The 26,765-nt window shown below is 43.0% G+C and overlaps 1 protein-coding gene across 24 annotated transcripts in view; it reads right to left on the bottom strand.

Moving 5' to 3' along the window:
• Positions 1-26,765, bottom strand: part of Kcnma1 (potassium calcium-activated channel subfamily M alpha 1) — a 707,058-nt gene that overhangs the window by 474,777 nt on the left and 205,516 nt on the right. The window lies entirely within an intron of this gene.

Genomic DNA, 26,765 nt, shown 5'->3' with positions numbered 1-26,765 from the left:
GAGAGCAGCCTGAATCCAACACCATTTATCTGTCTTCCTGTGGAATCTGGAACACTCTAATGGAGGCCAGGTTCTATGTACTGCCTCTATCACAAATGCTCCAGGCATACCATTTACATGCAAAACAAAGAGAATCAGCTGTGGGTATGATGACATGTGGCTATAGATTGTGCCAATAGAGACCCTGCAGGACAGCACCATCTCCACATTCTCTAACCCAGGAACCAGAAGTGGCCAAGTGTCTCTGGTAAAAGTAAACAATGACAAACTGTCATTCGGGGGATTCTTTGAATAGCCATCTCACAAGACCATGTGGCCCACTACCAATATCAGAAGAGCCAGAAACATATTTTTTTCAACAACTAGAAACATCTGAAAAGAGGGGAGGCTAATGGGATCTAAGCAAGCTTGTCCAGGGCACATTCTAGAACAGCTTGTTCCTTGGCTCCTTTGTGTGCCTGAACCTGCTGGCTATCTCACTCACACCACCCTGACCTTCATCTATACAGTGGACAGCACTTCCCACCAGGAGCCTGTTCTCAGCATAGGCCCTGAGGCAGTACCCAGCCACACCTTGCTGATTGTGGCTCCTCTCACTCTGAAAGACATAGACACCTACGGCTGCCTTTTGGTTGGCTCACAAAATGAACAGGTAGACATTGGAGGAATCCTTGTTGAATGCTTCCTCCTAAAAGAGGATCTTAGGATTTTGCAGGGAGGAGGCAGTAGCATGAGCTAGATGGGTGCTTCCTGGGAAGTAGACATGACCTTTGTTCAGATGGGATGAACTTCTAGAGTTGGCATGATATGGTGGGTACACTGTTGAAGTAAGCGCTCAATCTCGTAGAACTCCTGGAGGTGGAGCAGAAGATGGAGTGCAGCTCCCTGTGGACCCCAGCCCTTTATTCAAAGTATCTAATTTTTTATCAATTTACACAGAGCTCCAGGCCTCTAAGACTGAAAACCATCACTTCTGAAGTTTTGGCTCTTGGTGAAGGTCTGCAGTGTTCTGAAGGTCTCAGACCATGAACTTTTGTGCAACCTTCAGCAAGTCACTCAACTATTCTGATGCTAGGATCCCTTTTTCATAGAGAATATAGGAATGCCTAGATCTAATTTTACATGAAGAAGAGACAAGATAAAGCTCTCACAGTAGTTTATTCCTTTCCTGGCTCAGGGTGTACAAGAAACAAGAGCTGTTTTCTTTAGATTCCCATAACCCCTTTGAAGACCAATAACACAAGTTGAGCTTGTACCACCAGTGACAGAGGCAGAGGGGCTTCAGGTCATACATTTCCTCAGCATTTAAATCACTTAAAATGTGAGAAAAAAAGACACTGCCTAAAAATGTTCTATGTACTCATTCATGTTCAGAATCCTGGTCCAAGCAGCCCAGGGCAGCACTAAGCCAGCAAGTCATGGAATGCAAATACACCTCCTAACCTGGGTTTGATTCCCAGTGCCTACATCGTGACCCACAAGCATCTAGGGTGTTTGATGCCCTCTTTTGTCCTCCATGGGCACTAGGTACACACGTGGTACACAGACATACATGCAGACAAAACATTCATATTCATTTTGACAGAATCACACACACACACACATACAGAAAAACAAAACATAACTTCTGGGTTTGATGAAATCAAGTGAAATTACCAACATGTCATGATGTCTGCAATCATGTTCTCTGGTAGTTCATCCTAGTTAACACAACCCTAATATCCACCAATGGTCTAGAGGATAAAGAAATTGTGATGTATATTTGTAATGACTGAGACTCATAAAAGACCTTGCTGTATCCTATTGTATGATAAGCTAGAAGGACATTAAAGTAAATGAAATAAAATAGAAAGAATGATTTTTTAAAAAAGAAAATACATCTCCTAGATGTTTGTGTGGATCCTGCCATAGTTCCCATGTGGATACTGTACATCCAGCATTGGTGTCCTCTCATGACCCTACCCCCACAGACACAAGTCTATAGTATGTTCACCAGCCAAATTAGAAGGCAAGTACTTTAACAAGTCGGGAGAGGGGACACTGCATGAAAATGCAAGGTCCAATTATCACCACCATCAACCTTCCAATCTATATCCACTGCTTGTCAGCAAGAATGTAATTTCAAGACAGGGCCATTATTCATCACAAGATCATCTGTGCCATGTTGTAGGAGACAGCTCTTAGCCTCACACTCTGAGTCAAATTAAAAGTCTCATTCCACTGCCTCTCCGTGTGCATACATTTTTATTGTTCAATTACAAACTCTAGGATGAGATTCTCTGACACCCTTGGTAATTGTCTGGTTTCTAATCAGAAGTCCCTGGTTCAGGGAAGAAGCACATGTTTCATTTATGTGGGGAATAGCAAGGCTTTCTCCTGACAGGGTGGGAAAGAGTATATGTTTAATGATTTCTCTGTTGGATTAAATGGCAGATAACCAGGAATGGCAATAATCCAAACATAGGGCAGCAGAATTTCCAACCTTTCCTACCCTATCAAGAACCACTGTCCAATTGATAATCAGAATGTTTTCCCCCTAATATTAGCTAAAGGATGACTTGGTGTCATTATACTTTAATATTACTAGCTGTTTTAACTTGAAGCCTAAAACACTCCTCTACCCAATACACAAGGAAGAACTCACTTAAATTCTTTAAAATGAACTGTTTTAAAGTACTAACAAGTTTGGAGAAGAAAGGGGACATTAAAGAAAAAGAAAGTAAGCATACTTGGTAATGCATGCATGTTGATCTTGCTCTTGAGAAGTGGAGGCAGGAAGACCAGAAGTTCAAGGCCATCCTTGGTTACATAGCAAGTGTGAGGCCTACCTGGGCTATATGAGACCCTGCCTCAAAATAACCAAAACACAAACCCACATACAGAGTGGGGAGTAATTAGATAAATATGTAATAGAAAAAAAAAAGAGGCAGAAAATCATCTAGATAAGCTGTCATGAGAAAACCAAGTGTGTGGAAGGAAAACACACAACAGAAAGAAAGCCACAGAGAAACTCTTCTAAAGATGTTCAGGATTTGAAAGCTTATCAGTAAGAGTTGTAACACAGACTCTCATTTACAACTATAGAGTATGACTTCTGCCAATTGCCTCCTTAATGATGTCAAATCCTGTTGAGAACATGTTCAACTAATGGCTGGCTATGCCCCATCTTGTGTCACATCCTGTAATGCTGGGCCATTTTCAATAGTAAACATCCATAGCCTGCTTGGGCTATCATTGCCACTAGGATTGTCACTACCAAGACAAGTCAGCTAGCCACCTATGCTGGCTACCTTACCTGTAGACACGAGACTGGAGAGGAATATGGGATCTTCTCTCCACTAGACATATGAGAATTGAAAAGCAGGGCCTAAAGAGATAGTTAAATGGTCAAAGCACTTGCTGGGCAAGCATGAGGATTGGAATCTGGAATTCACAGAACCCATGTAAGTGCTGGGTCAGCATAGCAGCATACATATAATTCCAGTCAAAAAGAGGAGACAGGAAACCGCCAAAGCAAGCTGGCCACAGAATAGGCAAATCAGTGAGCTCTGGGTTTGACTGAGAGACCCAAACTCAAAGAATACAGTAAAAGGTCAATTGAAGGTGATGCTGGACATTAACCTCGGGCATATATGTACTTACAGATAATTACACTAACACATGCATACATACACTTGACACATAAAATGCACATATGCACATGCACACCACCACACATATATATGTGAAAATGAGGGTAATGCAGAAAACACACTTGTCAAATGTATTCAGTACTACAATTAACATGATCATTTGTTGTTGGCAAGGGCTACAGTTACCCAGACAGAAAGAATGGAGACATGTATACAAATCAAATAACAGATTTGGAGGATGTCAGAATGTCTCCCAAGATCCTTTCCATTTGTGCACTGGTGGCATGTCACCCTCCCTCTCTGTAGAGCACAGTGGAATCACAGGTGTCTCTCTGACACCTTGTAGCACTGGGCTTCTATTTATCTCAGCAACAGGCAGTGATCTGAAGTTAATAGCTTGTTCTGATCTAATGATGACCTGAAAAAAATCACACATATCTGCACTGCTGGGTTCTCAATGAGCCCTTCATGTCTGCCCTTGGGCCAGAATAACTCTAGTGGAAGTTATAAATTCATCACTATTGTTGACTTTGAAAGGCCTGTAAATCCAGGAGTCCTCTTTCCCTGAGTTTCCCTCCAAATCCTCTTCTAACAGACAGTAACGTCTAAAAACAAGTCTTAAAGTGGAGCTCTCAGGACAAGACCATTAGGCAACCTGACTGCAAATGACTTCTGTCCTGGCACTGGGCAAATATGGCAGCTCGCTCAAGTTCAATCAGTCTCCACTATTTTGAGGAGGGGCGGCCAGCAGAGAACTTTTCTCTTCACAGGCCATTTTCCCTCTTTTATTCTCTTCCACAAAGCCACCACAAGACTAAGGATGAATTTCTCTGCTGGGATGTCTACTGGAAAGCCATATGCCAAGAGTCCTCAGTTGTGTCTGACCAATGCTCACTGAGGGGTGATTCCTCCACATTTGGGTTAGAGGAACTATGGAAGGTAGGTTAGGGAGGTCTGGAAGACTTCAAGAATAACCACTAGTCTCCGAAGTAGTCCCAGGTGACAGCTAATCTTGTGTGTTGAACATGGGCACATTTCCCAAGTGCTTCACGTGTATTAACAAGCAAGCAGCAACCAACAGCTACATGATGCAGTTGCAACTGCTATTCCCATTTTATGGATGAAATAATTGTGACACAGAAGTAGATTCCCTAAGGCCACAGAACCTAAAACGGAGGCAGAATAGCTGGGGCCTGTATTTAACCATGAATGCTAGGAACCAGTGCTCTAAAAAGAAACGTAACACAGGCATCATATACTCCATCCTCTACCCGTTTGTGTGTGTGTGTGTGTGTGTGTGTGTGTGTGTGTGTGTGTGTGTGTCCATCTGTAAATTTTTCTGTAAGGTGCTGATCTTATTTCTACATTTAACTGATTGTTTATTTATAATTATAGACAGATTGTTATTCCAGGTAGGGTAAGAAATGGTGAAACTGTGTCCACCATAGCTTACACACATTAAACTCTTTGTACATTTTCCTAAAAGTCACAGTGGCATCTGCCTCTGATAGCCTTCAACACCACCTTCCTTCTTCCCAGCATACTGACTTCATTCAGGGATGCAGGTGATGGACAGAAGAGTATTAACACTGCTCCTGAGCAGTCCTCAGTTAGCCAAGTAAACCTTGGTGGTCCATTTCTTTTGTCAGCAGTTGACTAAGGTCCAAGCTGGTGACTCAGTTCTGGCTCATGAGCTATATGTAAAGGTGTGCTGGAAGCTTCTAGGAATGCAGTGCAAGCTTCTAAAGGCAGGGTAGAGGAGGGAGGTGGTTCCTTTCCTGAAACAAATATATATGTATGTATGTATGTATGTATGTATGTATGTATGTATGTATATATATATGCACAATATATGTTTATAGAAATGTGTACATATTTATACTCATGTATATTTTTTCCATTGTGGATGATACATAAAAAAGTAATTTTAATTATATCATTATGTAGTTCAGTGGTCTAACCATTACTTCATCTCTTTAAGAGTCACATCTTTAAAAAAACAAGAAACTAGACTTGGTGCATTAAAAAAAAAAAAAACAGAAAAGCAAATGAAGGCAGAAGAGAGATATTTTGGGGGAGTTTTCAGAGGGTCCAAAGGGGAGTTGGGATTGGTCTCAAGATGTATTGTATTATATACATATATGAAATTGCTAAAGAATAAACAAAAGATGCTTTTAAATAATTCAATAAAGAAAAAGAAAAATTATGATAATATAGTTTATTTAACTCACCTAACTAAATGTGATCATTTTAAGATGAAACCCATATCAAATCAGGAATGTGCTGTTTCAGAGTCATCCTAATTTCCCAGGTCTATCTAGCACATCTTAATTCAGACTATAATCCCTCAGGTGTCAGAGCCATCTTGAGCTGGTGGGGCGGGGGAGCAGTTCAGGTTTAGGTTTCTCTGGTTCCTGTCTGCTCTGTCAGCTCATGGACATCCCCAGGGAACAGCAACACGCATATGTTTGTTTAGGCCTGTGCGTCAACATCTCCAGGCCAGTTTGTGACTCAATGCAGTAGCCAAGATGATGTCTGATGCTACAGGTTCTAAAACGGCATCTCCAGCACCCCTAGAGATCACCATCATTGTGCTGGTAGACCAAACAGGTCTGGGTCTTGCAGGAGAATATTTTCTAGTCAAGCAGTTCTTGTGCCTCCCCCACCAGAGAGGGGAGGAGTGTCCATCTCAAAACTGAGAATGACCTCAGAGGTGGAGGTGGCAATGGCATTTACGTAGTCACTGGGGCACTGGAAGGTTGCGCCAATAATAAACACACACCTACGTACAAAAAAGGAAGCATGCATGCAGGGTTGAGCAAGCAGTTGCCATGGAAACCAGCTAGCCTCACTCTAGACTTTTCCCTGGCACCTTAATCATTCAGTGGCTGATGGAGTCCAGCGGAGGGACATTGTGCCTGTCCCTATGGAACCTTCCAAATTGGCCCATTATGATGAAAGCAGATCAAAGAGGGAAGGGTGACGTAGCTTTTCTATTCACAGTTTGCATTCACGTTTTACCCTGGATATGACTCAAAAGAGAAGAATATAAAACGAGCCCCATCATAGAGGAAAATAGCTAGAGGGGATTAAATAATGACAGCAGAGGAGTAAGATAGACGGCATCTGGAAGGGAGGGAAGTGGCTTGGAAAAGTGTCCACTACAGAAAATGTCCCACTGAATAAGTGGTTATAACCTCAGAATGTGGTACCCCACCCAACCTGACAAAAAAAACTATATAGAAAAATCCAAGCATTGATTGCTTCCCTAATCTCTCTCTACACATCTACACACACACACACACAGTATCAAGTAAGCACTCTTCCACTAACTAACATTTTTAGCATTTTGTTTTTATTATGAGACAGTCTCACTAACTTGTCCAAATTGGCCCTGAATGTGTGACTTCCCCTGCCTCAGCCTCCTATAGAGCTAGGAAAACAGGTCTGTGGTAGCAGGTCTGGTGAGACATACACGAAGTGGCAGAAGGAGCCAATGCCACCTCATCCCATTATTCCATTTCTGGGGGTTGCTGGGCATGTGATCATACCTAAGATATTAAAAACTCTCTGAGCCTTGGCTTCCTCACCTGTGATACAGGAGTGGGAATTGACTAATGCTCACTGGTTGCCTTCACTACACTTGCATTCTTGTGTTTAACACTGGCTTCTGTGAGTATAGAGACCAGACCTTTTTGCACTGTCAAGTTAACTGCCAAGCAAAAGGCTTGGTTCATGCAGATAAAGCAACTGGATACAGGATGAATCTATCCCCTCTTCCCCCTCCCATATAAGACAAAATGGTTTATAAAATAAAAAACATGTTTCCTATTCTCAAGAAACCTACAACTTACTATATTTGATTAATAAACAAATTATATAATACTTAGTCTGTGCCAGCTACTGTTCTAAGTACTTTATAAATATTAGGAAATTTAATCTTCATTATAACCCTATCTAGTAGCTACTCTTGTCTTCTGTCTCTAGCCCTACTAGTACATGGCAAAGCCAAGGTCAAACAGTCAATCTGGCTCAACAGCCTGTGCTCTTAACTCTTCAACAGTGTTGCCCCAAATGTGAATGAGTTCCGTGTGTGTGTGTGTGTGTGTGTGTGTGTGTGTGTGTGTGTGTGTGTAGGTGAAATATAGACAAGACTGGTAGATTTCAGGAGGGAAAGACTGTGTACTGGTTTTCAAGATGAGGTCATATTTTAACCCACAAAATATATGGAAGGATAATAGAGGGAAGCATGTTTGGAAAGAGGGTGTGTGTTGATCATTTGTATGGAGAGTCTGGGCTTTTCTCCATACAAAGCTAATGGGGAAACCTGAACAAAGCTGGCTTTGGGGAAATTTCACTGGTAACGACACAGAAAATGGACTACTGACTCTGGGTGGGACAAATGAGGTATGTGATACACAATTTGGTAGGGTAAGTAGAGGAAGAAGTCAAGGGTGTCAGCCAGGATGGTGATGAAGGGATCACTGACAGCAAACCTATGGGCTCAGCTACAGCCAGGAACTGCTATGTCAGCACCAGTTTCTGCCAGAAGCAAACTGCAGGTGGAAATAACTGGGCATGTTCTTGGCCACCCAGAGTGGCACAGGGGAAGGCTTACTATAGCAGTGGAGTCCATGGGCACCGAGCTACATACAGAATCATGCAGAACCTTTCTTAGCTGCCTCCACTGGCTACTGCTCATGCAAGTCAGACCTGAGAATGTTTCTTGGATACCTCAAATATAAAAGAAGTCACACACACACACTGCAGGTATGGACCTACAGAGAGTCCTACTGCTCACACTCTGGATAAATCATAGCCCTAGACTCTAGGCCAATCTGGGCTTTCCAGCTTATGGGCATTCTCTTCCAATCCCCATTATACTGGGAAGAGAAGAGAAAGACCTGAGATTGGATGGGGTTTATTGTCCAAGAATGTGATCAGTTAGCCTTCTTGAAAATGCCTCTGATGGCCTGAAATCCTCTACTCCATCCCAGTTTTGCATTAAGTCCCCAGAGAAGACTTTGTCTGACATCACAAGGAAATGAATGCCAGGGTGAAGGCACAGTGGGTAGACTCATAAAACCAGGAAAGGGAACGTGGCGTTGACAGAAGCAGAAGCTTGCCTGGTTATTTATCTTTCATATCTGAAGCCTTAGAATTCCATTTTCATCTTGATGGGGATAATAAACTCTTAGCAAACTTTTATGGCTCCCTAGATAAAAACAAGGACTCTCCACCCCTGCCTCCTTCCTGCAGCCCAGGCAGAATCTGAAATTCAAGTCAGACCAGAAACTGCTTTTGGTCAGAGGCAAAATATATTTATCTTTGTAGGCACAGCCATTAAGATGTGAGCATGAATAGCTGAAGAGAGAGAACATTAAGGAGGGAAACAGGAAGAAATAGGAGGTGCTGGCTATGAAGGAAGGAAAAAAATCATGACGCATGAACCCCCGCAAGCTTTTCATGGTACTGGGAGAGTGGGGCCCGAGGAAGGCAGCTCCAGAGGTGAGAGGATGGGTCCCGGGAGTGGGCTGGAGGACTTTGCTGTAAGAGGGCAGAGGCTGGCTCATGCTGCCTGCTAAGAGAATTTGGGGAGTGGACATAACACACTGAAAACTTGTGCCTATATTTCTGTTTGTCTGTAAAAGCAATGTGGCTCTGAAATCCACCCCCTCTGCTCCTCCAAATACTAAAAGGAAGTCTCCAGATGGAAAAGTCTGAAGTCAAGCTGCAATATGAAAAGAAATTTTAAGAAGAAAAAAGAGAAAGCTAAGACTGACACAGGAAGCTGACAATTTTCCCAGTTCCCTGAATGCTAGTCTATATATCTGAGTTATCTGTGGGCTAGACACAGTCAGGAGACAGGATATAGTCCAAAGCATGCCTGGGACTAACTGCAGGACTTCAGATAAACCTATGTTAATCATTAAGGAAGGCTAAGTGACATGGTTTCAAACAGCTAAGGCAGAAATAGCATTGGTCTGATCACATTCCAAACCTTCTGTCATGGCAGAAGTCACTAGCCAATTACATTTTTTAGAGCAGGGCCTCAGCCAGCTCTTTGTTGCTGAGCCATGAATCTTGGGCAAAGCCTTCTCTGGAGGCATCACCTGAATGGACCCAGGACATGAAACACATTCTGTATCCCTGGATGAGAGCTATTCCAGTCCTTAAACACTAGACCTAGAAAACAGTGTGTCCTGGACACCCTTAACTAAGTCCTAAGACCTACCTCATTTTGTTGCTATTGTCATTTTGTGTTATTCGGCTTTGTATTTTTCAGTTGTTTGATTTGGTTTTATTCCTTTCCTTCTCTTTGGTCTTGTTTCCAACACTTAGCAACCAAGGTAGGGTGACAAAAATACAGCATAATGCCTCTTCTTCCCTTGATGCAGCTGGGAGTTCAATTGTGACCTTGTACCACCCCTCCCCCTTTATATTCGGTTCTACCCTAGCTCTGCTTAAAAAGTCCCCCTGAGGCTGATATTCATTCTAAGAATCTCATCGAGGTAGAAAATTCTATCCCATTTCAAATACTTTGAGATCAGGGCATAGATGAGAGCCTAAGGAAATTCAAAGACAGTTAATCATTACACCCAGTACTTTTGAAAATTATTAAAGAGTTCAGAATTAGAAATTCAGATTTCTTCCAGACAAGAATAAACAGCTCTCCTTTAAATGGCTTAATGTGTCTGTTTAATGTATACAAAATTATCTTTCAGGAAGTGGGGCTGTTTTTCTTGTCACTTTGCATCTCTAGAATATACCACCTTTGGCAAAAGGATGGTGAATCCAAGCCTTGACAAAATTAAATTCCACAGCAAAAATTGTCAGGACCAGAGGCTGTAGCTAAAACAAACTTAAATGAAACGAAAGAGAAATATGGGTTTTTTGGTTTTGTTTTTTTTCAAGTTCTATCTTGATTTGATTTCTCCATCTCAGTCCAAGTCTTTCTTTTTTCCTTTTTTTTTTTTTTTTATTTCATTTCTTAGTGTCTTGCTGAATTTTGCCCACAAAGTTTGTAGGTCTGTTCAGTAAGATAGCCATAAGACCCAATGCAGAACTCCCTTTGTGCCAGGGAACTATGGAACCTGGCTTCCATGCTCAAACTCTCAGGGGCAAAGAACTAGCCAAAACCATGGCCTTGCAAGCTGTGTGGGAGAGCAGATGAAGAGCTTCTGTACTTTGTGATTGAGAACCCAGGGAAGGATTCAGCCCTTCCTCCCTTGGATATGGACAGCCTCTGTTTAGACTCATGTTAATTAAATTGGAAACACTTGAAATAGCCCACTGAGGGTGTGTTGTGGCTGTTTTTCTTCAGCTCATTTAGGAAGTTAACTTGAAGCTTCATTTGGGAAATTACTACAATCTGAATTTCATGGATCACCCACAGTGTTGGATACCCTCATGTAACTTTTGGGGGCAGTCTGCCTCAGGTTTCTTTCTTTTTCTTTTTTCTTTTTTGTTTTTTTTTTTTTTTTTTTTGCTTGGCCCCCTGAGTGTACTACCTTACTCCACATCCATGGTTCCTTGCTCCTGACTGCTTCTGGCAGTCATTCTTTCAAGTAAATATGCCATTTATGAAATGTTCGTAGATACAGAGATAGAGTGAAGCCTCTGCTTCTGCAAGACAAAGGAAACTTCAAGAACTGCTTCTGTGGTGTAGAGAGCCATCAGTCACCTGGAGTTTCCCCAAGCAAAGGCTGGTGGGAGGACATTCCTTCAGATCATTGCAGAGTCATTGGGGCTGTCACACTTCACACAGAGTCACAGCAAGAGTCCCTCAGAGAAGTCCGTGTGACAATAGTTTAATAGCTCAAGAAGGATTCTGTTACTGGTCTATGGGTAGTGTCCCCAACAAGTTCATGTTTTGAATACTTTGTTCCCATCTGGGATGCTATTTTGGGAGGCTGTAGAACTCTCAGGAGGTGGGATTCTAACCTAGACCCTGCTCTTGCCCCCTCTCTGTCTCTTAATCCATTTGAATGTGAACAAGCAGCCCCATGCAACTGCTGCCACAGATGTGAGCAGCCAGGAATTTTACCAGGCCTTCCCTGACTCTGACTTCTGTAACTATTCAAAAAAAGTCCTTCCTCCCTGAAGTTGCTTCTTTCCAGGTATTTTACCACAGCAATGAAATGTAATAACTAATACAATCTCCAAAACTGAAGCCCCTAAAAAGAAACCAACTCCCCCCCAGCTCAGAGGATATAGGCCCTGCTCCTTCCTTCTCTCAACTCCATGGCTACAGTCCCTTCTAAAAGCTTCCCCTTCTCTGCATATTTGTGTCTATGTGGAACAGATTCAGGAAGGAAAAAGATCAAAGGAGATGAGTGGGAGACAGTGGCACTGTCTCTCAGAGCCCGTAAGCCACTGAAGAGTTTTAGATTTTAGTGCACATAGAGAATCTGAGTGGCAGGCCAGGAAAGGACTTCACAGATCTAACCCACACCTCTCCAATGGTACCAACAGCAAACAAACAAACAAATGACTAACATGAAGCTTTACTAGTGCTGTTCACATGACCAGGTACCCAACAGGGCTAAGGCAAGTCCCCACACCACAGCCCTTTCTGATGGTAAGTCAGTAAGAGAATGAGCAGCACAGAGTTTGGTGAACCTCTGAAGGAACAGACTGCTCAGGAATCCTAGCAACTCCTCATCTCACCCATGGACACTCTGAGGTCTTGACTTGCACAAGGTCACCTAAGGTTAAGGCAAAGACATGCATTAGAGCACAGCTCTGCTCACCTTAGCTCCTTTGTCAGAACATATCTGGATTTCTCTTGTGTATGAATTGCTCTCACACAGGGTGTGAATTTCCAGAGAATCAAAGAGGTGCACAACATAAGCCCAGGTGATGAATTAGGGTTTGTTTTTGTTTTTTCTTGATCTGAGCCGTGTGTTGTGCTCATACATGTGAGATGGATGCATGGGTGTGTGCAGGTACATATGCTTTGTGGAGGCCAGAGGACAACTTTTGGGGTCATTTCTTGGGTTTTGTTTGAGATGAGGTCTCCCTCTCAGTGGCCCAGAGTCCAAGTAGGCTAGACTGGTTGGCTATGGAACCTAAAGATCTGCCTGTCTCTGCCTCCCCAGGACAGGGATTAAAAGCATATGCTCTCACACCTGGCTTTTTTATGTTGTCCAGGAGATTAAATTCACTGTGCTTATGAAGCACACACTTTCACCACATGATCTGTGTCTCCAGACCTTCTTCTGGAGAACTCTGAGGTAGCTAAGAAACTAGGTTACCCAGCTCCTGGCTTACCGGGAAACCATACAATCATGGCTGCTTCCTCAACAATATACTAACAGCTAGTGAAAGCAACTACTTTCCTTTTGTGAGGTATTGTCTTCTAGGCAGGGACAGAAGCCCAGGTAGATAGAACTCTGCATGCCCAGCCTATAAGATGGGTTCAGCATAGACCCTCCAATAAATCCATCACATCCAGAATCTTCTCCAGAAGCAAGTAGGACCTCACTCTAGGGTCTTCCCTGTTGCTACAAAGTTCATAGGTCAACAGATCCAGCAAGGTTTGACATCAACTAGAGACCAGGCAATTGTTGTCACTTCAAATGTAAACCTTCTGCAATCTTGCCTCTGTCTCATGCCATTATTACTGTCAACTATGATGGTTGACAGCACTTTTTGTCCTCTTTCCTTCAAGTGAGCTTCTCCCTACTTCCCTCTGGTCAGTTGCTCCAGCCACAGTCACAAAAAGGGATGGGGTGGGAGACCTTAAAAAGGAAAGAGGACTGAGGAGGTGGCCAAGGTGATTGTTTCTTGACCATCTCAGTTAATCTGCAAGATCCTTGGCTTCCATGCCTGTTGAAGAGCCAATATGACTAGTCCATTTACCTTGTGGATTAACCCAACTCTTGCAAACAAGAAAGGCCCAGTGGCCTGCTTGCCTGGGGTGGAGGCACATAGGTGTAGGAACCTTGGATGCCCCAGGCAAAATTAAAGCCTGTGCCTTTGCAGACTTATACACTGTGATTCAATTTACCACTCAGAGGCTTTTGCCATCACCCTCCCCAGGCTGTTCATGTCTGCAGAAGGCTAATTCCATGAACTAAAATTAACTGCATGGGCAAAAAGAGGGCCCTGGTGCAAAAGAGGCTTGGGTGCATTTAATTAAGTTTATGACTGTTCTGATTCTTTAAGACAGACTCAAGAAACAATTGGCAAGCCCTCATTCTCTCTGTGCTCAAACAGGAAAGAACAATTCTTATAATAAAACATCCTGAGACCAAATGGTAGCTTTGAGTTGGTGCCTCTTCCCCCCTAAACTTGTCTGTTCTGGAAGATGCCTTTTTCTGGACCCTGTCTCCCTAAATGGGGCTTCTAATCTTCCAGATCGGAGTGTTTAGGGCCCACAGGCACGAGTCCGTCTGTCTCCTCCTAAACATAGCCTCTCAGACTAAACTTGGAAGCGTCAGCTTGCATGTGGTCCCAAGTATGAGCAACTTCATCACTGCCGTGGTCTCTATTTTTGAGTCTCTAGCTAAAACTTTCTCACAGCTGGAGTGAAGGTTCTAAGGAGAGTGATGTTCCCTAAGACATTTTTTTCTCACAAATAGCCACAGCTAAGCCATTGAGTATAGGGGCTTGAGAAGCAAAGTGGGAAAACTGGCAGCCCTGGATGGCGAGCCCTGAACTTCCCATTCCCTACTAAGCCTCCAGGGGGCACCAGCTCTTATTGGTTGGGAAGGAAGAAAAAGAGAGGGGCTCAATTAGGCAGAAAGAAGACTAGCTGATGTTAGTCATATAAACATATTTACTCAGCCCCTAGGATCCAGTAGCAGGGACTCACAGGAACTGAGACCAGATTAGAAACATCAAGCTCCCAGGTCTGCTCAAGTGACTAATGCATGGGTCACTAAACTGTTTCAAAACCCCTGCTCCCCCATAGCATTCAAGACAAAACAAGCACCCTGCTTTCCACTTTGCATCTTTTGTACTGTGCAGAGTTTTCTGGTCTGGAAGAAACAGCAGGTATCTGTTGCCTTGAATGGTGGCTGTCCTCTAACAGGTTCTCTGGGATGTTTAGCAGATTTAATAGAGAGCCCAGAGAACATGCCACATGTGTACAGTTGAATCTGTGTTTACCCACATCTTCTGCCAACTATCACACCTTCCTGGGCCATTTCAGCGGGTCTATGGACACTGCCTGCCAAAGTGGCTGTTATACACACTTTCTCATTATAGTGCTGACAGGCCCAATGAAATCAGCTACCTACCTTGTCCGGATCACTCTTTTTCCAGGGAAGACTGAACATGGAGACCAGACTGAGTGCCTATGACACTCTTTTTCCATGGGACTTACCTCTTATCCTGACAAAGGCTTTCCTATGTCATGTATGCCCACAATATACATTCCAGGGGGCTGAGCACAATCCCGCCTCTAGCCCTTAAACACCCCAGGGAGGCTATATATGAAGTGAGAATTTCCTGGCCATCTTGACAATGGTGAGTCAGGTTGGCATGAGCCAGTCAAGTCTCAGAGGACCAGACCCTGGATGGAGCTGAATGAAGGGTGTGCACAGAACAAACACTGACTGCCTAGACCCACACCAGGAACTGCTTGCTGTGCCCAGAATTTCCAGCAGCCTTGCTCAGGGCTCCTTGGTTCTCTGAGAAATTCCTGAACTCAGAGAGGCCTCATATTGACTCTCTCTGTGTGTCTAGGGAAGGATCTGCTCTCCCCGCCTGCCTTTGTAATTCTCCATGACAGCCCACTGTAACCTGGTGCCTGGGCTGGAAAGTAACACAAACCATAAGAACCGATGCTTATTAATCACTAACCACACGAGAGGCACTTTTCTGGCATTTATTCATGAACTTATCACCACAACAGGAAGACCCAGAGTCTGTCATTATCCCCATTACCAAGATGAGGAAATTGTGGCTTCAAGTGATGAAGCAATTGGCCCAGAATGAAAGCCCTGGGGAGAGGTAGGGCAGGGATGGTACTGTCTGGCTGAAGCCTCAGCTGCAACATACACAGAGGCCCTCTGTATTCCAAGGACCACACCATAGCAGCTCCTTGCCAAGAATACAGCAGATTTGTTGTTACAAAGTGTTCCGTCTCACCTCTTGGAATGTTCTGATGACCTGAGAAAGTGACTCAAGAAGCTAAGGACTGGATAGGCCCCAGTCAGACCCCTGCTTGGTGAAGGGTGGAGCTTCTAGCCTACATCCCAAAAGAGGCTAAGTGGGGATAGTTCCATTAGAAAGCACTAATAAATACACGGGGACTAGTTCCAGAGAGGTGGATAGGCAAATGATTGAGAAGACAAAAGTAGGCACCATTCTGCACCCCCCTTCTCTTGGACATCCCAAGGTAGTAACAACACCGTGAGCCACATCTGGGGACACTCTTGGGCCAGAGGGATCTTCTTCTGTCCAACTGTCTGGTTTCTGAGTCTCTCCTTCATTTTCTCAAATGCTCTGGTGAGGCCAGGGGGGCCAAGCTGCCAGCTAGTAAAATTAACAGCTGGGCTATTTTACAGGGCACACTGGGGAGCCAGGCACACTGAGTGCTAGTTTATAGGCCAGCAGCCAATGTGGGCTGAGGTACCTGCCCTACAGACCTGCATCATGAGGGATCCTCACACAGGGAGTCAGGGATTGGGAAGGACTGTACTCTGAAAGTCCAGGGAGAAGGGCCTGAGGTAGCAGGCTGAAGAAGGGCAGAAATGTGAGAAAGTGCAAGGACTGACCTCACTATAAAGTTCTCAGAATGTGTGCAGCCCTCAGGCTGAGCCTGCTAAGCCCAACAAAGAACTTGTTGGCAGCCTAGTGCCACTCAGTCTGGCCTCCATCTCTTCCTACACTTTGCATAATACTGAGTTGAGGAAATGTTTCATCCTATCTATACTGTATGCAGTGGGCAACTTTGGAACCAGTCCCTCTAGCCATTTAGGAAAAATTTCAGCAGTTTCAGAGGGGGTGATAAATATTTTCACTATGGGGACAGACAGTAAATATTTTAGGTTGGTGAGTGGGGCTCTGTGGATGATACTCAAGTCTTCACTGGATTGTGGTGTTACAAAAGGAGTCACAGACACTGTGTAAATGGATGAGCATGGCTGTATAACAATTAAAAACTGTGAACAATGAAATTTGAATTTCATGTACTTTTCACTGTCACAAATTATTCTTTAGTTTTTTTTTAAACATTTTGAAAAAGTGAAAAACTACCTCCCACTCTTAAGCCAGGCAAACAAGGCACTCTGACCTAACCTATGGGTAAGTTCAGCACTGTCACACCTGTGTCATGGCAGAAAGGTCCTACAGGGATATAAGAATGGAAGCTTCTGGTGCCAGTGAAATGGTTCCATAGGTAAAGGTGCTTACTGCCAAGCCTGACAACCTGTGTTCAATCCCAGAAACAAAACTCTCCAACAAGTTGTCTTCTATCTTTGATATGTATGCTGTACTGGCTGGATTTATGTCAACTTGACACAAGCCAAGAGTCATCAGAGAGGAAGGAGCCTCAATTGAGAAAATGGCACCATAAGATCCAGCTATAGGGCATTTTCTTACTAGTGACTGATTAGGGAGGGCCTGGCTTATGGTGGATGGTGCCATCCCTGGGCTGGTTGGTGTCTTGGGTTCTATAAAAAAAAAAAAAAAAAAACCAGGCTGAGCAAGCCATGAGGAGCAAGAAAGAAGAAAGTAAGTAGCACTCCTCCATCGTCTCTGCACCAACTCCTGCCTCCAGGTTCCTACCCTGCTTGAGTTCCTGTCTTGACATCCTTTGATGATGAACAGTGATGTGGAAGCATACACTTAATAAACCCTTTCCTTCTCAAATGGTTTCATTGTGGCAACAGCAACCCTGGCTAAGACAGTATACCATGGCATGCTTTGACCTCACAATATAATAAATGAATAAACAGAACTTTTTAAATTAAAAAAAGGCTGTAAGTTTGTATAAAAACAGAATCTATCTACTTCCATGCTCCGGATGGTCCTGTAAGCATCCATATGCTGGCTGGCATGCATGCAGTTTCCAAGATCAGATAAGAAATGAAGTTTGTTCAAGTTCCCAGAGAACCATTTTTATCCTGAAACTTCTCTTGGTTTCAGTGCAATAAGGATTAAAGCAATGAGAGTTAAATTTGACCAATTGTTGATCGTTATGTGACAAAATACAATTGTGAACATCTCCAACAACAGGGAGCTCACTCCTTGCAGTGGGAGCCTGCTCAGTGCAATCACTGTGACATACATGTTCCATTTGAATAAATGGTACTGGGTCACAAATAACAAGTATCTTAACTCTAGTGCCTCTTCCATCAAAGTCAAAAATGGTTATTTAATCATATAAAACTGTAATACATCATCTTTGACTTTCTGACTAACACCAAAGTACAAACACAGAATTAAATAGAGGCACAATGTAAGTCCTAGTGGGGAATTACTACATGAGTCCTTTGAGCCAAAGCCTCTTTTAGGAGTGTTGATGCCAATCAAACCTGTTGACTTCCAATAGGACAGCTCATCACCCATAATGCAACTCCACAAGATTTCTATTCTTTCTTCTCCATAGAGTAATTGCAGATGATGTGACAATTTTATGTAACTTTGCCAAAAATACAAAAGGATAAAGGATAGATTGAGGAAGAGAGATAGATGTGTGTGCTGTGTACAAGTTTTCCACCAAGCTCCACTGAGAAAGAAAAGAAGAGAGATACATGCAAAAAGCATGGACAACATCAGGAGGTTCTAAACAATAAGAAAGGATAGCAAAATATGTCACATACCAGATTCAATATGCATATTGAACCCCCTTTGTGTTTCTGATCTAGTGTCATGTTCAAACAGTTCTGCAATGACTACATAGCTTCATCCCATTAACCCACTGAGGTTACTTCTGTTGGAAAGGCATGCTAAATATGTATTTTCTCTTTAGCCCTTGGAGATAAAAATAAAATGGTGCAGGCTGGGTATGTAATGTGTCAAATGCCACCCATGTGACCTATTTAGAAAGATAAAGGGTGAGACTGGCATTTAGTTTCTCCATACATTGATAAAGCATCCTCTAGACATTGAAGCAAACAGCAAATGTTTTCAGTTGGTGGAATTAGATTTGCATGTTTCCTGGAGTAATATTCAAGTGCAGTAGCATAAGAAAATGGGGAAGTAACTAAAATGAATGATGCTAATGGCTTTGTTTTTGCCCAAAGAGGGGTTTACTGTGTTCTTTTAAGAAAGTCCCAAAACACTGCATCTGTCATAGGATTGACAGAAAGTCCAGGCAATGCAGACATGGCTCAGATCATGAGGTGAAGCTATCTTTAGCTATAAGACAGATTTCCTAGAGAGACAGTTGCTCTGAGATCAATATAGAAATGAGTTCTCCGGTACCATCACTGTTGTTCTACAATCCTCCCATTTCTTTATAAAGTAAGAGGATGACTGTAGCTTGTGAAAGAAACCTGGCTCACTACCTGCTTCTATCAATAAGTTTTATTGGAAAATAGTTGCCCTGTGGATGTTTGTGACTGCTTTCAAACAAAAATGGCAGATTAAGTAGTTATGATAGGGTCTGCATGGTCCACAAAGCCTAACATGTTTACAACATGAGCATTTACCAACCTTGAACTAAAATATCTATATTAATGTTTAGGGTTTTATGAGTCTAAAAAGTACAACCAACCAAACAGAAGCTGTTCTAAGTGTTTATTGTCCAACCCCAGTCTTTAGATACCACTTCAGCTTTGCAAAGGTTTAATATGGCTCACAAAAATGCATGGAACCTCTAATAGAACATATACAAATGTCAAATAGGAAAGTTTAAAAAAAATTAAAACAGAGAGGGAAAGAAAGAATAGAAACAAAGGAAATTAGAGGAGATGATCCCTTACAGAATTCAAACCTGGTTCATAATAGCCATCTGAAAGAGACATAACCTCTTTCCCAGTTTAGAACAATCATGCTGTTAACTGACAGAACCATTGTCTCCAGTGAAAGCAGCTAACTTAATTTCTCCATGAGTGTGTACCTTAAGTAAATAAGGTAAAATGTAAGCAACACAGTCCTCAGCAATGCCCAAATATTTGGGAAGAATCCTAAAGACATCTTCCTCTTTATTGAAGCATCACTGAGCGTGGGCCAACTCCATATCCTAAAATGGAAATTGTCAGTGATTCTTCCAACATGTTCCAGAATTCTAAAATAAGCATGTACTGTTCTACGATTGTCCATCAGCATCTGTGGGAGATTGCTTCCAAGACTCCCTGTGGGTACCAAATTTGAAGATGCATAAGTCCCTTATATAAATGGTGTAGTACTTGTAGAGAGCCTACGCATGCCCTCCCATAGGCTTGAAACCATCCCTCGATTACTTGCAATACCTAACACGATATAAATGGGATGGAAATACTGCTCCACTATATTTATTAGGAATGATAAAGAGTTCACACATATTCAAAGAGTTGCAATTGTACCCTAACATTTTTGATAGGTGATTGATTGACTTTATGGATAATGAACCTGCAGACAGAAAGAATTGATTTTACTTTCACAGTCTTCAATTTGGAGGCTGGGGAGTTGACTCAGTGGTTAAGAGGAAGTATGCTATAGGCACTAAGACCTGAGTTCTAATCCCTGGAATGGTTACACATTTCTGTAACCCCAACATAGTCAGGTGTGAACAGAGACAGGTATATCATAAGAGCTTACTGATCAGTTAGCCTAACCAAAATAAGGAGTTCCCAGTTCAAAGAGCATCCCTGTCTCCAGGTGATACAGCAGAAAACTGCGAGGAAAGACACTGGGTACTTGCTCTTGCCACTATATCCAGCATTACATCTACAAGCACATAAACTGATATTCACCAGCTTATCTCACACACACACACACACACACACACACACACACACACACACACACCAAAGGAAGCAATGACTCCTGTCTGCCTGGCATTACTCTGGTATAGTATGGCTCAGGCCTATGTTTTATAAGAGGACTCTGTCCATCCAGTCTTACTGGTTTGGGGCCAGCAAGCCTGGTCCTAAAGAGAGAGAGTGGCCGGAGGCCATTCTGAGACCTGGAACCTTGGGATCAAAGAACTCATCACATTGGTGCAAGGCCCCAGGTGAATGGTGCTGACTACCTGTCACTTCTGGAAAGGGAGTAGACAATTACCTATCTAATCCAACAGTGTGAGTAACTCACACTTGTGTTTTTCTTGTCTGTTGTTTTATGCCTGTATGTAGCACCCATCCATTTATCAAATGAACATGGTGCTTTGCCAGAGAGGTCAGATGTTACAGATAATCTGGGCTGCTTAGCCAATCCTTTGCCAGCTGTACCTCACCCATCATACTCGTCTTAAGAGTCTCACCTGTAACAACCAGACAGTTAAATGTGGGGAGGAGGGGCTCAGATGTGGAGGCCAAACTCCTGAACATGCATCAAGGAAAACAGATTAAAAATTGAAAAAGGAAACTGAACAGCCAGTGTCTAGTATTGGTTTGGTCCCATTGTCACAAGGATAAACAGCTGGATAGCTCAACACAAACACAGCTTTGTCCTCAGAACAGTCATGGTAGCTTTGTCCTGTGTGCTGCTACTTCAGTGTAAAATCTGTGCTGTGTGAAGAGCCAGTCTCTTTCTCCTCCTCAAAGAGCTCTGAGATACTGCTCTGTGCTACAGGGATACCTCCCTTCAATAGGACCCAGCACCCTGGGCAGGGCTGTCTCCAAGGAGACCAGGGAACCGTTGACACCTTGGGCACCCCTAGGCAAAAAAGGTTGGGGTGAACCTGCTTCCACATGTGAGGGTTAACAGGGACAGGACTGGGGTATTCAGATCTAGTTTACACTAGATCTGAACAGTAGTGTTAGATTCTCACAGCCAGAGTAACATCTGGTAGTGACTTAAAAAGGCATTGTCCTTACATGGGCAGTTATGATCTAGAAGCAACATTAAGCTGAGTATCTCAAGTCTATGTAGCTACCCAGTTGCCACTGACAGCTGCTTTGCTTTCTGTTTTCCAAGCAGAATCCCTCCCTGAGACTTTTTTTTTGTGGTGAAGAAGAGATGGATTCTTTTCTTTGGTAAAATTAGCTTGTTCACTTGTAGTGAGCCCCTATGTGATGTTAGCTTTGTCAATTTGACACAACATGGAATAACCTGGAGAGTCTCAGTGAGGGACTGTCTACTTTGGGTTGGCCAGTAGACATGTCTGTGGAGGATTGTCTTCATTAAATGATGTGGGAAGCCCTGCCCACAGTGGACAGAAACATGCCCTAAGCAGGGATTCCTGAAGTTTCTAAAAGGGGAAACTGAGCTGAGTGAAAATAAGCAAAGAAATTAGCATGATGCTGCAATCACAAAGGATTGTATGACAGTCATCTGAAGTGCTGTTATGAGAGTGTTTAAAGGCATAGAACATTTTATAATATATTGTTTCCTGGTTGATAAAAAAGTTTCCAAAAATAGTTTAATACTAACTAGACTTTTTGTGCTCTTTCATATGCTAGAAAATTTCATTGTCTTACCTGATCTTCCCAATTCTATATGATAGAATTCTTGTTCACACATTATTTATTTCTCTGATTTTACATCTTTGTTTTGTTTTTGTTTTTGCAACAGGGTCTCCCCATATAGTCCTGGTTGTCCCGGAACTCACTGTGTAGACCAGCCTAGTCTCAAACTCACAGAGATCCATCTACCTCTGCCTTCTAAGTGCTGGTATTACAGGTGTGGCCTACCAACACCCCACTGATTTTTACATTCTTATGGCTTTGAGTATATGTATTTGAGGTTGAGCTGACAGCATCATTCCTAGATTTACATACTTAGACTAAGTTACTTAAAATATATCTGATATTACAAAATCACTACTAACATGTACATATTGATACACAATCTACATGGAGATAATCATTTGTAAAGTGATACTTTGCAAAAACATAGACTTTGGGGCTTAGCAGTTAAGAGCACTGGTTGATCTTCCAGAAGACAGGGTCCTATTCCTAGCATTCACGTGGTGGGTTGTAACTGTCTATAACTCTGGTTCTGGTAATGGAACTCCCTTTTCTGACCTCGCTTGGCACTGCATGCATGTGGTACACAGACATACATGCAGGCAAAACACTAATACACATAAAATAAAAATAAATCTAAACAAAGCAAAAAAAAAAAAAGAAAGAAATTATCATGATGCATTTGTTGTCCCTCTAGTCTTTCCTGTGGATGCAACCAGCTCCCTCACATTCCTGCTACCTTAACTTTCCCACATGGTAGACTGTAATGTAAATTTATGAACTAAAATAAACCCTTTAGCCTGAGTTGCTTTTTGTCAGGAAATTTCATCATAGAAACAGGAATGAAACTAAAACACTAGAATGCTGCAACCTAACAGCTATATAGACTATGTGAGTGAATACAACAACAGGGTCCATGCCTTTCCAACTGATGGCAAGGAACAGGATTGACATAGTGTATGCTGGGCTCACACAATGCTCTGCATAACATTATTGATGTTACATGAGGGGTATTGATGTGGTCTGGGGAGTACTTGACCCTGTGTACCCCAATTGTTTAATATCACCCATATCAACTTCCCTGACTGCTTGGCCTGTTTACCCTTTAGGCTTTGGCTTTCCCTCTTGTACTATCACTGGGGTAGCAGCTCACTACACTAGGTTGTCTCAGGATCTCCCAATTCTTGCTTCCCCTTCTGAGTAGCCACTCCTCCTGGGTGACTATATGACAGTCAACCTTGACACCCCACTCCCAAAATATCCTTGTACTACAAACTTTGCCCACATTCCCTAGTTTGGTATTTTCAGGCCAGACAAGCTCTCTTCAGCCAACCTTCCTGGCCTTCTTTGAGCCCAATCCCTTGGTGGTCTTGGCCTTTGACTGCATCAGACAACCCTGCAGAGTCCCACAATGCACTATGTTCTGTTCCCACTGCTTGTTTTCCATGATGGCATTATTTCCTCCCTTTGGCTTTTAAGATGCTAGTCCACTTTTGAAGAGGGAAATTAAACAATGGTGTCTAATAAAGCCTGACATGCTTCTGCCTTAGGCAATCTTTCTAGCTGACCCACCAAGAAGGTCCCTTCCTCCCCTGGCCAGATTGTGTTTGTTTGTATGTTTCTAAAACAGCATATTGCTATATAACATGGGTTTCCTTGAACTCATGATCCTCCTGCCTCAACCTCCCAAGTCCTAGAAGGCACCACCACATTCAGCCTTTTTCCATTTTCTTTGGTATTTGTCATTGAACCCAAGGTGTGATGCATGCTAGCAGGAAATCTATCACTAATCAGGGACCATGTTTATTATCCACTTTATCAAACAAAACCTTTGGCCCAGAGCTGGTTCTTGGGAACCCTCAGCTTCTGATGAAACACACTGGTGCTGGCTACAATGGCCTCCAACAGGAATACTATAACATCCATACAAAACCTTGTTGCCCAATGTTTGCCATGCCAGTGGGATGTAGATTATACTGGTGCTGCATGAGCTAACCAAGAAGCTGTCTCTGGAATGGGGCTGTCCCTACCCCATTTGAGATCCAAGTATGTTTGTCTCAAAGTGTCCTCTAAGACTTTTTCTTCTGTGGCTGGCCTCCCACAAACTCTGTGATGAGGGAGGGGATAAAACAGGCCAAGAGTAAAAACAATGTATCCTTGAGAGCAGCTAGAAGGTAAACCACTTACTATTGGCTCTGTGATGTGATATTAAAGTGCCTGCAATGGGAAAGAGAAATTGGAAGTTCAACAATGAGAAGTGCAGCCATGGAGAAAAGCCCACTTGGGAATTCCAACTGTCTCAACTTTCCCAGTCAATTTCTACTGGATGCTTTGTATACAGGTCTGACATTTTGATATCTGTCCACTTTATGCTGTTTTCCCCTTTACTTTAGCTTGCTTTATGTTTAAATTCACTCATTTTAAGTTGAAAGTATGGCTATCATAGATCATTCTCATGACTGCACAGAACCACAACCATATATGTGGAAGGCATGGCCTCACTCTTGTAACACAAGCATATCCAGACCCAGAACCCAACCCTTGTTGTCTCCAGGGCAAAATCTACTCACATCCCTGTGTGAAAGGGCAGCAGAAAGCTTTCTTAGAGAAGGAGAAGAGGAAACAGATGACAGTGATCCCCACATCCAGCAGCAAGTCACCTCCAAGTCCTCATCAGACCCTTTCCTGGCTCACAAAGGACACAACAGTCCCTCTGTCTTCCTCCTTGTAGCAACTGACCTTGCTAGTTTCTCTGCCCTCCAAAGGGCCAACTTCTTTTCCCCTCTTCTTTTGAAGATAGCCTTCAGATAACACCAATGTGACTTTACAGCCTGAGCTCAGAAAAGTTCCCTTGGATCCCAGATCATGCACTCCTATTAGGCTATTTGGCATGTAGTATCCTCCAGCAGTGTGTGAGGCATCTATCCCAAACACTGCTAGGAAGGACTTGAATGAGACCTGCAACACCTTCTTCACTTACATTCACCTCCTCACTGAAGAATCAGTTTCTGGAGAGCCATGTGCATTACCCCTGACCCAGGCTTGACCTTTGCTCCAATAGCTGAAAAAGTCTCTGCTTATTCTACCTACCAACCAAACGATTCTTGACTGAACCCCCACTTCAAGCCCAAGAAGAGTGATCTTCACAAACCATATGCCAGAATAACAGGAAGAAGTCACCTGAACTCATCATCAGGCAACTCCTGACCCAGAGCAGACTCAAGAAAGCCACCAGCCAGGGCTGCAATAGAAAAGGAGACCACCTATGGTGGGTAGAGACCTGTCCGGAGTAGGCAACGGCCCCCACATGCCCAGTTCTTCCTAATTCTTTGAACAGAAACATTGATAACTCCAATATAATGCTAACTCTGGCCCAGAAAAGTGGTGTAGACATTACAATACTGCCTTACTCACAGTTCTTACCCTAAACAAGGGCAATGAGACCACCTGATGAAGCTGAGCTCTCTGCCAGCACATGAGACAGGCAGTGTGTGCCTGGGAAAGACTCAGCATGAGCAAGCCATGACTGTAGAGGGCCTTGGTGACAGACCCAGAAACAGGGCAATCAGGAATGCAAGAGTACAGGATGCATACAGACACATACACCACATACACACTACCAAACACACATACCACACACATACAATATGCCATACACACAACACACAACTAAACATACATACAACACAAAGAAACACAAACCACACATACATACTATAACACACATACCAGACATACACACTATAACATATATACATACACACACACCACGTACACACACAATAACATACACACACATACACACTATAACACACACCATACATATACACTATAATACATATATCACACAAACCACATACACCACACATACTTGCTATAACACACATACTACACTATACAGTATAACACACACCATACATATACACCATATCACACAAACACCACAATACATACTATAATACACACATATACACTAGAATACCCTCACCACATACACACTATAACACACAGATATATGCATACACACACAGGAGCTGTCCATAGTCTTCATATGAGCACTGCAGGAGCTAGTTAACATGGTGAAGATTAGGACTCTGCATCCAATCAGATTCTGCCAGGCCACCAAAGAACAGCGGGAGCTTGTATAAGCCAAGATTGTTTCTCTTCTCTCTCCTCCCTCTTCTCCTCCCTCTTCCCCTCCCTCTCTCCTTTTACCATACCCCCCATCCTCAGAGGGAATGAGGGTGTCCTAGATCCTGAATTAACAAACTCTGGACACATTTCTGGTTTGTGATGCTATACCCCACCCTTTATTCTGAGATAGTACAGGTATAGTGTTTGGTACATGTGTGTTTTTGTTCATGCATGTGTACATCTGTTTAACTGACACAGACAGTTCAGTGTATCCCCAAGCTGGTTATGAATGCACAATGCTGGCTTACTGTCTGTAGACAGCCCCAAACTACAGGCTGGGATATGTGTAAGAATGCCATGCTGATCCTTGAGCCCAGGGGAGCACCGGCCACTCATTCCACTTGGCCTGGAGGAAACTCAGAGCATCATCACCTCTCCCAAGCAACCCCCTTCCCAGATGCAAGATCACCTCATATGGGAGGGGCCAGGG

Source organism: Phodopus roborovskii, unplaced genomic scaffold (assembly GCF_943737965.1).
Source record: "Phodopus roborovskii unplaced genomic scaffold, PHOROB, whole genome shotgun sequence".
Lineage (NCBI taxonomy): Eukaryota > Metazoa > Chordata > Mammalia > Rodentia > Cricetidae > Phodopus > Phodopus roborovskii.
This window is presented reverse-complemented; position numbering and strand designations above follow the sequence as displayed.